Raw genomic sequence first — 13066 nt, 5'->3', positions numbered from 1 at the left:
AGCGCAGGGTACTCTCACAAGGAGTGCAAAGTGTCATGATCCAGACCGGGTTGTGTATCCTGTCTCTCTTTCCTGGTCTGATCATGTCAGCGGTTAACTTTTCTCTGCCTCATTCTGGCATCAAGTCGGCTTTTTCTCACCACTGCATCCTGCAGGTGGTGTCAGTTATAGTTTCCGCCTACGGCATGGGTAGCTGACTCTGTGAACCCTGATTCATCCTGCTTCTTTTGCTTATTGTACCCGTGTCTGTTTATTCCCTTCTTCCCGACTCGACTCTGTGTTCCCATTTCATGTTTTGAATCCCTGGTACTTGACTTGGCTTGGATTCTGACTTGCTGTTTTGTTTCTTGTCTTTGTCATATCTGTTCCTGACCGGTATTGACTCATTTGGCTATTTTCTGACTCTGTGCTTGTTTATTCTTTTTGTACTGTGCTACATAATAATATCGACCCGGCTTGTTTTACTATTCTGCTCCCACCTGGTTGTGGCCTTGCTGCTGCGCTGCAGGTCTGCTCCTGCTGTGTGCAGTCCTCCCTCCACTCTATTGCCATCTAGTGGAGCTGCATCTACCTACATAGCTGCAGCGTGACAAAATGTTTTGGAAGATACTGAGGGATTACCTTGCTGATCGTACCAATGTCCTCCGTGATTCCTTTGTGCCTTATAATTACACACATGGGTATACGCTTCCTGATTTTGGCTATTTGCTTTTGTACTCCTACTTCTCCTCATCCTCCACCACAATATGACCAGGGTGACTGTGGTCTGTGATGCAACACCCACAGAATTTTTTAAAAGGTTGTTTATAATGCCCTTAAAACATTTTTTTTTACACAGGATGTTCATTTATACCCCCCAGGGTAAATGTTTGTCAGCCCATACACTTAGTGCATGGGCATTACAAGTATAGAAGACCCGCTCCTTTCTAATAGGAACATTTTTTATGAGGCCCTCCTACATATCTCTTCCAAGAGGTATTGGTTTGCGTCCCAGTTTTTTGCATCACTTGCATTCACTGCATAGGCAAACAATATGGGAGACCCAATTCCTAATAATGGGAACATTGTTTTCAGGAGGAAAAAACTTGGCACTCAGTAGTGAGGAAAATTATTTTGCTTCTTTTTATTATTAATGCATCCAGACAAAATTAACGAATAAACGTTTTTGGTCCGGCAAAGGACCTTCATCAGACAATTCTTTAGTGTGAACTGGATGTAGAAGCAATCTAAGAAGGTATAAGGAGCGTCCACAGATTATATAACAGCCTGCTGCAATAGGTATAAGGTATATGAGCGTCCCTCCTGCTGCACGGCATGTTGCCACGCTTCCTCCTCACTGATCCGGACACAGCGCTTTGCCTTTGCAACTGATGTTGCCACATGCCCCGGCGCTTTATCCTCCCTGTGTGATTGGTGTTCCATATCTCAGATCATACCTATTGCAGCAGATTATACCTATTGCAGCAGGCTGTTATATAATCTGTCCTACATAGCTGCAGCGTGACAAAATGTTTTGGAAAATACTGAGGGATTACCTTGCTGACCGTACCAATGTCCTCCGTGATTCCTTTGTGCCTTATAATTATTGGATATTCAAGCTGGACATGTGGCATGAACTTGCTCTCTACACCTTGCAGATCCTGTCCTGCCCTGCCACTAGCATTTTTTCAGAGTGGGTTTTTTGTACCGCTGGTGGAATTATAACTGATAAGCGCTTCCGCCTGTCAACTGAAAATGCTGACAGGCTGACTCATAAAAATTAACAAGGGTTGGATTGGGACAGACTTCTCATCATAGCAGCGTAACATAAACTCAAATCCAGTGTCTTTTTTTGGGAGATTTTATTCCCATGCACTTCTTTACACCCACACATGGGTATACGCTTCCTGATTTTGGCTATTTGCTTTTGTACTCCTACTTCTCCTCATCCTCCACCACAATATGACCAGGGTGACTGTGGTCTGTGATGCAACACCCACAGAATTTTTTAAAAGGTTGTTTAAAATGCCCTTAAAAAAATTTTTTTTACACAGGATGTTCATTTATACCCCCCAGGGTAAATGTTTGTCAGCCCATACACTTAGTGCATGGGCATTACAAGTATGAGGCCCTCCTACACATCTCTTCCAAGAGGTATTGGTTTGCGTCCCAGTTTTTTGCATCACTTGCATTCACTGCATAGGCAATCAATATGGGAGACCCAATTCCTAATAATGGGAACATTGTTTTCAGGAGGAAAAAACTTGGCACTCAGTAGTGAGGAAAATTATTTTGCTTCTATTTATTATTAATGCATCCAGACAAAATTAACGAATAAACGTTTTCGGTCCGGCAAAGGACCTTCATCAGACAATTCTTTAGTGTGAACTGGATGTAGAAGCAATCTAAGAAGGTATAAGGAGCGTCCACAGATTATATAACAATAGGTATAAGGTATATGAGCGTCCCTCCTGCTGCACGGCATGTTGCCACGCTTCCTCCTCACTCATACGGACACAGAGCTTTGCCTTTGCAACTGATGTTGCCACATGCCCCGGCGCTTTATCCTCCCTGTGTGATTGGTGTTCCATATCTCAGATCATACCTATTGCAGCAGATTATACCTATTGCAGCAGATTATACCTATTGCAGCAGGCTGTTATATAATCTGTGGACGCTCCTTATACCTTCTTAGATTGCTTCTACATCCAGTTCACACTAAAGAATTGTCTGATGAAGGTCCTTTGCCGGACCAAAAACGTTTATTCGTTAATTTTGTCTGGATGCATTAATAATAAAAAGAAGCAAAATAATTTTCCTCACTACTGAGTGCCAAGATTTTTCTATTATTATTCTATGGGTTGGAGACCCTACTTGAGCACCTACAAAAAACTTTTTTCTATTAAGTGCCGTGTTTTCTTCTACTATTGTTTTCAGGAGGCCCTCCTGTACGTCTCTTCAAAGGGGTATTGAGGTGCGTCCAAATTTTGGGCAGCACTGTCATTCACTGCATAGCCAAAACTATGGGAGACTCACTTCCTAATACTGGGAACATTTTTTCATGAGGCTCTTCTGTATCTCTCGTATAAGGGGTATTGGGTGCATCCAAATTTTTGGCAGCCCTGCCACTCACTGCATCTACTATATAATTGTCTAAGGGTCACTTCCATCTGTCCTTCTGTCTGTCTGTCACGGATATTCATTGGTCGCAGCCTCTGCCTGTCATGGAAATCCAAGTCGCTGATTGGTTGTGGGCGTTTTGCCACGACCAATCAGCGACGCACACAGTCCGGAAGAAAATGGCCACTCCTTACTCCCGGCACTCAGTGCCCGGCACCCGCATACACCCCTCCGGTCACCGCTCACACAGGGTTAATGCTGGCGGTAATGGACAGCGTTATGCCACGGATAAAGCACTCCGTTACCGCCGCTATTAACCCTGTGTGAAGTTTTTACTATTGATGCAGCCTATGCAGAAGCAATAGTAAAAACATCTAAAGTTAAAAATAATAAAAAAAAAAATAAAATCATTAGATACTCACCTTCCGCCGCCTTTCCCGCTCCGGCCGGCCCATGCAAGCGGCACGTTCCAGTGGCAAGGATGGTCTGGGAGAAGGACCTGCCATGACGTCACGGTCATGTGACCGCAACATCATCACAAGTCCTGCAGGAGCAGGACCTGCCGTGACATCACGGTCATGTGACCGCGACACGGTCATGTATCTGCAACGTCATCACAGGTCCTGCGTGCCTGTGCGAAAAGGACCTGCCATGACATCACGGTCACGTGACCGCGACATCATCACACCCTGGGACCGGAAGCAGCCGCCTGCACCCCACACAGGCGACAGAACTACAACGCGCCGGCGGAAGGTGAGTATATGTTTATTTTTTATTTTTTTAACCTGTGACATACGTGACTGCCCAATATACTACGTGGCTGGGCAATATACTACGTGGCTCTGTGCTGTATACTACGTCACTGGGCAATATACTACGTGGCTCTGTGCTGTATACTACATCACTGGGCAATATACTACGTGGCTTTGTGCTGTATACTACGTCGCTGTGCAATATACTACATGGCTCTGTGCTGTATACTACGTCGCTGGGCAATATACTACGGCGCTGGGCAACATACTGCATCGTTGGGCAATATACTACGTCGCTGCGCAATATACTACGTCGCTCGGCAATATACTACGTGGCTGAGCAATATACTACGTCGCTGGGCAATATACTACGTGGCTGGGCAATATACTATGTGGCTGGGCAATATACTATGTGGCTGGGCAATATACTATGTGGCTGGGCAATATACTGCGTGGCTGGGCAATATACTACGTGGCTGGGCAATACACTATGTGGACATACATGTTCTAGAATACCCGATGCGTTAGAATCGGTCCACCATCTAGTACACAATAATAGTATAAGAAACCCACTGTTTAATAATGGAAACAACAAAGCATAACCGGCTAATGGATCTCTAAGAATAGTGAGGGCCGACTGCTGGCCGTTTAAGAATAGTAAAGGCCGCCTAGTGGCCCTATAAAAATAGACTTTGTGACTTTCAGATTCCCTCCTTCATAAATGAAACAGGATCTGTTTGATGATGTGTCACACACCACATGGCCAGATAAGGTTGTAAAATGTTAAAAGACATTTCCTAGTGAATGCATTTGTCTTGGTTGAAAGCAAAGCTAAAGTTGAAAAGCGCATAAAAAATGCAAGGTGTGGAGGAGCAATTTTGAGTTTGGTTATTTATTTTGCCTTATATACAAGTCATTACCCTGGAAAGGATGTTCCTTAACATATTTCCCTGGAAAATCCATTTTGGTTTCTTTTTTGTATGTTTTATTGTAAGTGGCGTAAGACTCTGACAACATTATTCACAGTAGTGACCTGGGAGTCAGAAATGCTTCCAGGGGTCTTCCCCATGCTGTTACCATGTCATTTGAGCACTGTTCCCTTCGATTTCCACAATTTCTAGTCCCTCTGTAGACAGCTGTGGGCGGGGTCGCCGGGAAAAATGCTTGAGTTTCCCATAGACTTACATTTGGCTCATTGCTCGGGTCGAGCACCTGAGCATTCTAATTTGCTCGACCTGAGCATTTTAGTGCTCGCCCATCACTAATAATAGTTTGACATTAGTAACATATACAACCTTTGATAAGGCAGTGGAGATAGTTAAAAGTTTTGGGCCTGGGGTGCTGATGGCCAAGGCCACTATTGAATCGGCATTCAGTTTGTTGCCAATTCATCCTGTTTCAATTCTTTAGGTTTTCAGTTTGGTGTTTTTTTTCTATGTTGATAAATGTTTACTAATGAGCTTCCCTGAATCTTTTTTTTACTTTGAAGCATTCGCATCATTTATTGAATGGGTAACAGCAGTTCAATGTATGAAAGGTGGGAAAGCACGTTAGCTAGATAACTTTCTTTTTGTTGGCCCTAAGAATTCTGAAGCTTGTAGTGAGATGCTGTATACTTTCCATTTAATTTTCAGAGATTTTGGTATCCTTTTAGCGAAATATAAGACAGTCACTCTGGCTAGTTGTATTGAATACTTAGGGATAGTCATTGATATAAGTAGGGATGAGTTTTGCCTGCAGTTAGCTAAAATAGATAAATGCAAAAAGGCTCTGTTATCTTTGGGTAGTAAGAAATAAGCTAGAGTAAAAGAAGTGGAGTCATTACTGGGTTAGTTGGCTTTTGCATCTAGGATAATGCGTTTTGCGTTTCAATGTTTGTATATCTAGAGAAATAAAGGAGAATTTAGAAGTATGGTAGAATTTTTGGAATTTTTTAATGGCCAAGCCTTAAGGCGACCCTATTATTGTGGATGATGTATTGAATTTCTTTACAGATGTAGCCTTAACAGAAGATTTTGGTGCTTTCTACTATGGGAAATGGTGTGCAGAGAGATGTCATCAGGCATGGATAGAGAATGGTGTTACAAACAATTTCTTTTTACTGACTTTGTTTCCTATCTTAGTAGCAATAATTATTTGAGGTAGGAATATGGCAAACAAAAGTATTCTGATTAGATCAAGCAACAAAGGTGTTGTGTTTGCTGCAAACCATTTGTTGAGTAAATGTAAGTTAGTGGTCAAGCTGCTCAGGCATTTGTGCTATTATGTCTAAAATGGAATATCTGGTTGAAAGCAGTGCAAGTCGAGCGCATAGCAACGTAATCGCTGAATAACTCTCATTTTCAGTTCAGGAATTTCTTCCATCGTGCACCCGGCGACCAGAAAATAGGAGAGGATTATCCGGAATACCTATAGGACTAATTTGGTCATAATAATGGAGCTTTTACAATTGTGTCTCACTGGTTCAACCTGGAGAGGTTACTTGGCAGCTTGGGAGCTATGGATCAAATTTTGTATTGCATTGTTATTTTTTGATAAAGGGCTTGTATATTCGACAGTAGCAAAAGATTAAGGTGGCATCTAATTTTTTATGAAAATATTTGGTCAACGACCTCTGAATAGTTAGTTTTTGGTTAAACAAGTTTTGAAAGGGTATAAGAAGGAGCACTTTGTTGGCGATGGTATATGCCCTATTTCTCCTAATATATTAAAAGACTTGTGCCAGTTTCCTTTTCATGCAGTTATGATGATTTTGAAGCAATATTAATTTCCACAGGAGCAGCATTAATGTTTTTTCAGGTACTGTGCATAGGGAGTTGTTATCAAGAGGCAAAAAAGGTATAGGTGATCTTGCATTTGATCAGATCACACTTAGAACAGATTCAGTGACACTTTATATAGCTTATATAGCTAAGTCTAAAACAAAACCAAGCTGGTAAAGCTAATAGTTTAAAACGAATTTGTCTATCAGAGGATAACATTTGTCCAGTGTGCTTAGTTAGGAATTTTATGAGCCTACGTCCTGCGAATGGAGAATTTCTTTTATTATATCTGTGTGGTGAGACTCTGATGCAATTCCAGTTCAGAAACGTCTTAAATAAATCCTTATCCAAGCTAAGTTTAGGCGATAAATATTTTTCCATGCAAATTGCCTCTTCAGAGGAAGAGGAAGAGTACTTGAACTCTTTAGCACCACAAGTCACAATCAACCCTTTAACGAGTCTTGCAATATGACTTAAGGTACCTTCACACTAAGCGACTTTACAACGATAACGATAGCGATCTGTGACGTTGCAGCGTCCTGGCTAGCGATATCGTTGTGTTTGACACGCAGCAGCGATCAGGATCCCGCTGTGAGATCGCTGGTCGTTGCTGAAAGTCCAGAACTTTATTTCGTCGCTGGATCTCCCGCTGACATCACTGAATCGGTGTGTGTGACACCGATCCAGCGATGTCTTCACTGGTTCCCAGGGTAAACATCGGGTTACTAAGCGCAGGGCCGCGCTTAGTAACCCGATGTTTACCCTGGTTACCATTGTAAAAGTAAAAAAAAAAAACACATACTCACATTCCGGTGCCCGGCGTCCGCTTCCCTGCACTCCTCCTGCATCCTGTGTAAGTGCCGGCCGTAAAGCAGAGCGGTGACGTCACCGCTCTGCTCTGTGGGAGATGCCGGAGATGTTCGGCGCTGACACAGGATGCAGGAGGAGTGCAGGGAAGCGGACGCCGGGCACCAGAATGTGAGTATGTGTTTTTTTTTTTTACTTTTACAATGGTAACCAGGGTAAACATCGGGTTACTAAGCGCGGCCCTGCGCTTAGTAACCCGATGTTTACCCTGGTTACCCGGGGACTTCGGCATCGTTTATCGCTGGAGAGCCGTCTGTGTGACAGCTCTCCAGCGACCACACAACGACTAAACAGTGACACTGCAGCGATCAGCATCGTTGTCTGTATCGCTGCAGCGTCGCTTAGTGTGAAGGTACCTTTAGGCTTCTTTCACACTAGCGTCGTACTCGGCCCGTCGCAGAGCGTCGGGCTGACGTACTGACGCTAGCGTTGTTTGCGCCGCCAACGGGTGCAGCGGATGCTGTTTTTCCACGCATCCGCTGCCCCATTGTGAGGTGCGGGGAGGTGGGGGCGGAGTTCCGGCCACACATGCGCGGTCGGAAATGGCAGTCCGTCGGCAGCAAAAAACTTTACATGTAACGTTTTTTGCATCCGACGGTCCGCCACAGCACGACGCAACCGTCGCACGACGGTTGCGACGTGTGTCAATGCGTCGCTAATGTTAGTCAATGGGGAAAAAACGCATCCTGCAAGCACTTTTTCAGGATGCTTTTTTTCGCCAAAACGACGCATTGCGACGTATTGCAAAAAACGCTAGTGTGAAAGTAGCCTTAGGATAAAAGCCAAATCAGTATCTCAATTCGCAGACATGGTGTTTCGGGCTGTTGGCCCTCTCCAGTGCGAAGCAGGAGAACTGATTTGGCTAGGTGAGAGGGTCTGGACTAAGGTCTAAGGGGTAAGGTTACTCCTTGTGGAGAGTGACATACCAGCTCTGGCTTGTCAAGGTAAGGAGGCTTATTCACCATGTAATGCTCCTCTGGGAAATTTAATATGCAAATTGCCTCTTCGAGAAAAAGAGGACTTGAACTCTATAGCGCCACCTGTTGGAAGTAACGATCCTACAAGTCACAATCAACCCTTTAACGAGTCTTGCAATATGACTTAGAATAAGAGCCAAATCAGTATCTCAATTCGCAGACATATTTTTCCACTCATTCTTTTAGCATTGGCGCTGTGACAGTGGCTGTCAGACTGGGTCTAAGCGAAGCGGTGATAAAGAAATTAGGGAGATGGGGGTTGAGATGTTATCAATTGGACATTAGAAAGTAAACGGAATTAACATTTATTTATCGATTTCATAGGTGTCATAGTAAGGTACACTTTTATTCACCGGGCAGAATTGAAAGATCAACAGCAATGTTATGTTATCATTATCTTCTGCTAAAGTAAGGATTTTTGGTTCAGGATTACTGTAGAGGACAAAGATGGGACGGCCTGATAGATAAAGTGACTCTGATGTACGATAAAGCATCAGCCCCTGATATCTTCATCGTGCACCTAAGAGGAAACAACATTGGAATGCTGGGTACAATTAAGTTGTTATTCCAGATGAAAAAAAAGGTTTGTTGGAGTTAAAGAAACTGTTTCATGGGGTCAAAATCATATTTTCTGAGGTAATGCCCATCTAATCTGGGTAAAGTCAGCAGATTTAAAATTTTGCAAGAAGATCCAGAAGATGTTGAACAGGTCATTGTGTAAATTTGTAAGCAGGTGTGGAAATGCAGTAACGCAGGGATTGCAGAACAATGCTGTATAACAACATTATTTAATTTTAACAAAAGGGTGAAGATAATCTGCTCCTCTTTCCCGCGCATTCTGTTTACTGCCTGGCTTAGCCATGCCCCCTCTCCTCAGCACAACGCAGGTGCCCGCAGCTCGGTCTTCCTCCTTACATTCCCGCCCTTCATTAACTCGCCATTCCACGGGGAAGAATTCCTTCATCAGACATTCACACTCCTTCATTTCTTGAATTATTCGTTGCCAAATAAAATGGTCTTGTTCATAACGAGTGAGAGGTATTCCAGCTGTCATCCGCTCCGTACAGCGTATTTCAGGTTGAGTGGTAGAAGATGGGAGCATATCTTAATCTGATGAAACGGCCATCTCTGGAGTGTCAGGTCTACGCACTTCCCTGGGACTGGCGGGCAAAGGACTATCTAAGTCTGAGAATGGGGTGAGTGTCTCTTCCTCATCACTGTCGAGAACCATTGGGATGAACACTTCGGTGATGCCTGGCACTCTCCTTCTTCAGGACCCTGTGACAAGCAAGGACGCAACATGCTATGGTGGACTATTCGGGTAGGTTTATTCCCATCAAGGCTCCAGCTTGCCTGGGGTTGCATGTCTCGAACCAGCACTCAATCTCCGGCCTTGAGAGTAGTCCCTCGAAGAATTGGTGTCTCATGATGTTGGAGTTCCTGAAACTTAGTCTGCACCAGCCGGTAAAGAGTCTGCAGCCGATGTCAGTGTTCTCAAACCCAGGAAGACACCCCTGTTGTGGGTAGCTCTTCTGGCATCCCTAGCACCTGAGCCACGTCACAATTAGGCAAGAGGGTGAGGTCTTTTTCCCCCAGATTGATGCACCGCACTACTACGTTACCATCATGGACTGTGGCTAATGTCCGAGCGACGAGGAGTCCCGAGAGTATCTGATCTACCATGGTTAGCTCGATCTGCACTTCCACGACTTTGAGAGGCATACATGCCTGTACTGGCAATGTGAGCAAAGTCTGACCAGGCAATAGAATGAGTTTAGTTGCTGCAGGGACTATCACATTTCCTAGAACCTTCCCTTCGCTTGACATTTCCTGCACTTGTGCATCCCGGATCAATTGTTGAAACACCTTCCCCTGGGGGTGTGTTGGTTCCATTGGTCCAGAAAAACATCCTGCAGCTCACTGATCAAGAGGGTTCCAAGTTCCTTCGGCACGTTCATTCCCAGAGTCACCGCAGAAATGTTGCCAGTGTCTCCGGCGACTAGCACGACTCCAGAGTCAGATTTCTCTCTGTGTGGGGTTGGCTCATTTCATGGCACTGTTCAACTAGCAAGCGGGGATCGGAGTTACTCTTGTCGCTAGGCACATTTGGGGCTGCAGTGGGGGTTCCTGTTAGGCTGGGCCATTCTTCTCGCATGCCCCATATTTCCTTTTGGATCTTTCTGGCCCATTATGGGTCTGCTGCAGGCGAGGCAGGTACCCCATTGCTCTGGACCATCCTTGCCAAGGCTGTTGTCCCTTGCTCTCTTTTGCCCACATCTGCCATAGCTTTTAAGAAGATCATGTGCAGCCTAGCACGCAGGCGCTCCCGCAAAGCATGCTTAAGCGATGTGTCTCTCAGGCCCGCCACGAACTGGTCCCTCACTATGACATCAGGGGGTCGCATTCCTATTACCTCCACATCATCCCGCCGGGCAATATGCACGTGTATCTCTTGTAATGCATTAACATATTGCGTCACTGACTCCCCCTCTGTTTGGACATCGCTGAACAAGTGTATCTGCAATTCCCCAACATTGGTGGGGTCTCCAGCACAACGCAGATACCCGCAGCCCGGTCTTCCTCCTTACAAGTTCGTGCTGATAATTGGTGTTTTTTCTTTCAGACATTTTGACTTGCCAGGCCTTTTTTCAGACTGATTGGGTCCATTTATCTGAGATAGACAATGACATATTTTATCTTAATTTGCAAGGAATTATAGAAATGACCTTTGGTGGTGTGGGGCCATGCATGAATAATGACTTAGGCATGATGGCTGGGTGGGTCAGTCATTCAGAAAACTTAATGGACAGCAGGTATTGTAAAAGGTAAACAGGCTTGACCTTTCGCAATTTTGGTTATAAGTAGATTGTTATGTGAATTGTTTTACAATTATCCGTAATTTCCCCTGTGGTCAATAAAATGTATCTTATCGCATCTATGTATAAAAGATCTTAATAAAGGTCGAGGCCAAGTGTTTCTATCTAATTATTAGTTATCTTTGGAAATGGGTACATTCAAGGTTTATTTCGGAATAGGCTGTGTAATGCCATGGCAAAACCAGAACCATCAGGAGGGGAATACATGGCATTACAATGCATTTGTACTCCTCTCCTAAAGGATTAAATGGTGGGAAAGGTTTGCGACAAGTCTTTCCTGCTATTGCATGGGGGAAATAAAAGTTATGGATTGGCTATAGCTATTAGCCAGTAAGTGGCACATAGCAGGGAAAGATTGTGTTTTTCCCTCTGTGCCGCCAGCTAATACGGCAAAGTATTTGCAAATATGGGGAGCTTGAGTGATAAAAAACCAAAAAAGACTAACAAAGACCTAAAAAGATAATTTTAATGTAGTAATTAAAACAAGAAGTAGACCAAATAATATATATAAATACCAAAAGTAGAGAGCCTGTAGGGTCTCTGGTACCTAATATGAAATACCAATATATATATGAGGAATGACTAGGGAGGATAGGAGTGCCTTATCCCTACATAAATTCCCTTCCTTGCAGCGGAGGTTGGCACCCTGGGATACGATATGGCGCCCCCGCTCAACGTAGACTGACCCTGGAGACCCTAGCAGGTTTCCCTACCAAAAGCCACCACCAAAAACACCAAAAAAAAACACAAAGAAAACTAAGTGATGATATACACTAAAACAGTGCTACCAATGCTGTCTGTTGGTGCAAGACAATAGCATAAGCAAGCTTGTATTCACTAGACTCTGGCTTAAAGTGTAAGCTAAAGATAATAATTAATAAAAAGATAAGAAACAATAATATATTCAAATCTAGTATTTGGTAGAAAAACTAGAGCCAGTATTTTGGTTATAACATATAGTGTAAACTAAAAAAGGTTTGAGAGAGATTGAATAAATAGATATGTCCAAATGTTACACTTAAATTCAGATGTTGCACAAAACTAGTCTCTTATATCTGGTATGTTGCACAAAACCGATCTCTTATCTGGTATCAGTAATGAAAGAAGCAAATGATATCCCAGATGTATTAACCTAAATAGTCAAGGACACAGATATCTCTACAAAAAACTTAGTTAGACACCATGGTGTCCTCTATAGAGAGGCACCCTTGCCAGAGAATAGATGAAAAGAGATGCTCAATAGCATCAACGCCAAAAACAAAAAGAGCCCTACTGGTAACATATTTGTCAGGCAGAATGATTCCAGCACCTAAGGACAAAGTCACCTCAAGTCTCGTTACTCAATACCAGTAGGATCTCTGCTGGAACGAAAATGCGCTCCATATACCAATGTACATATGGTTAAGCAACATTTGCATTAAACTTAATGATCAACATAATGTCAAAAAATGGCGTAATCACAAGCCACCAGCATAGCAGCACGTGTATATGATAAAAATACACTTATCTCAGAGAGACAAATGTCTCATCCCGACGCGTTTCGCCCCATAAGGAGGTCCAGAGGGGCTCATCAGGGGATGCCGGAGATAGGCAGGGGCAGCGAATAATGTGAACGCTGCACGTGGTCCAAAAGCGGTGATCATGAGAGCGATCTCACCGTATAAGTGTGTTCAACCCGGAAGTGACTAAAACTCTTCCGGTATACGATCAAGGTAGTGTATATCATCACTTAG

This window comes from Ranitomeya variabilis, chromosome 4 (genome assembly GCF_051348905.1).
Source record: "Ranitomeya variabilis isolate aRanVar5 chromosome 4, aRanVar5.hap1, whole genome shotgun sequence".
NCBI classification, from domain to species: Eukaryota; Metazoa; Chordata; class Amphibia; order Anura; family Dendrobatidae; genus Ranitomeya; species Ranitomeya variabilis.
This window is presented reverse-complemented; position numbering follows the sequence as displayed.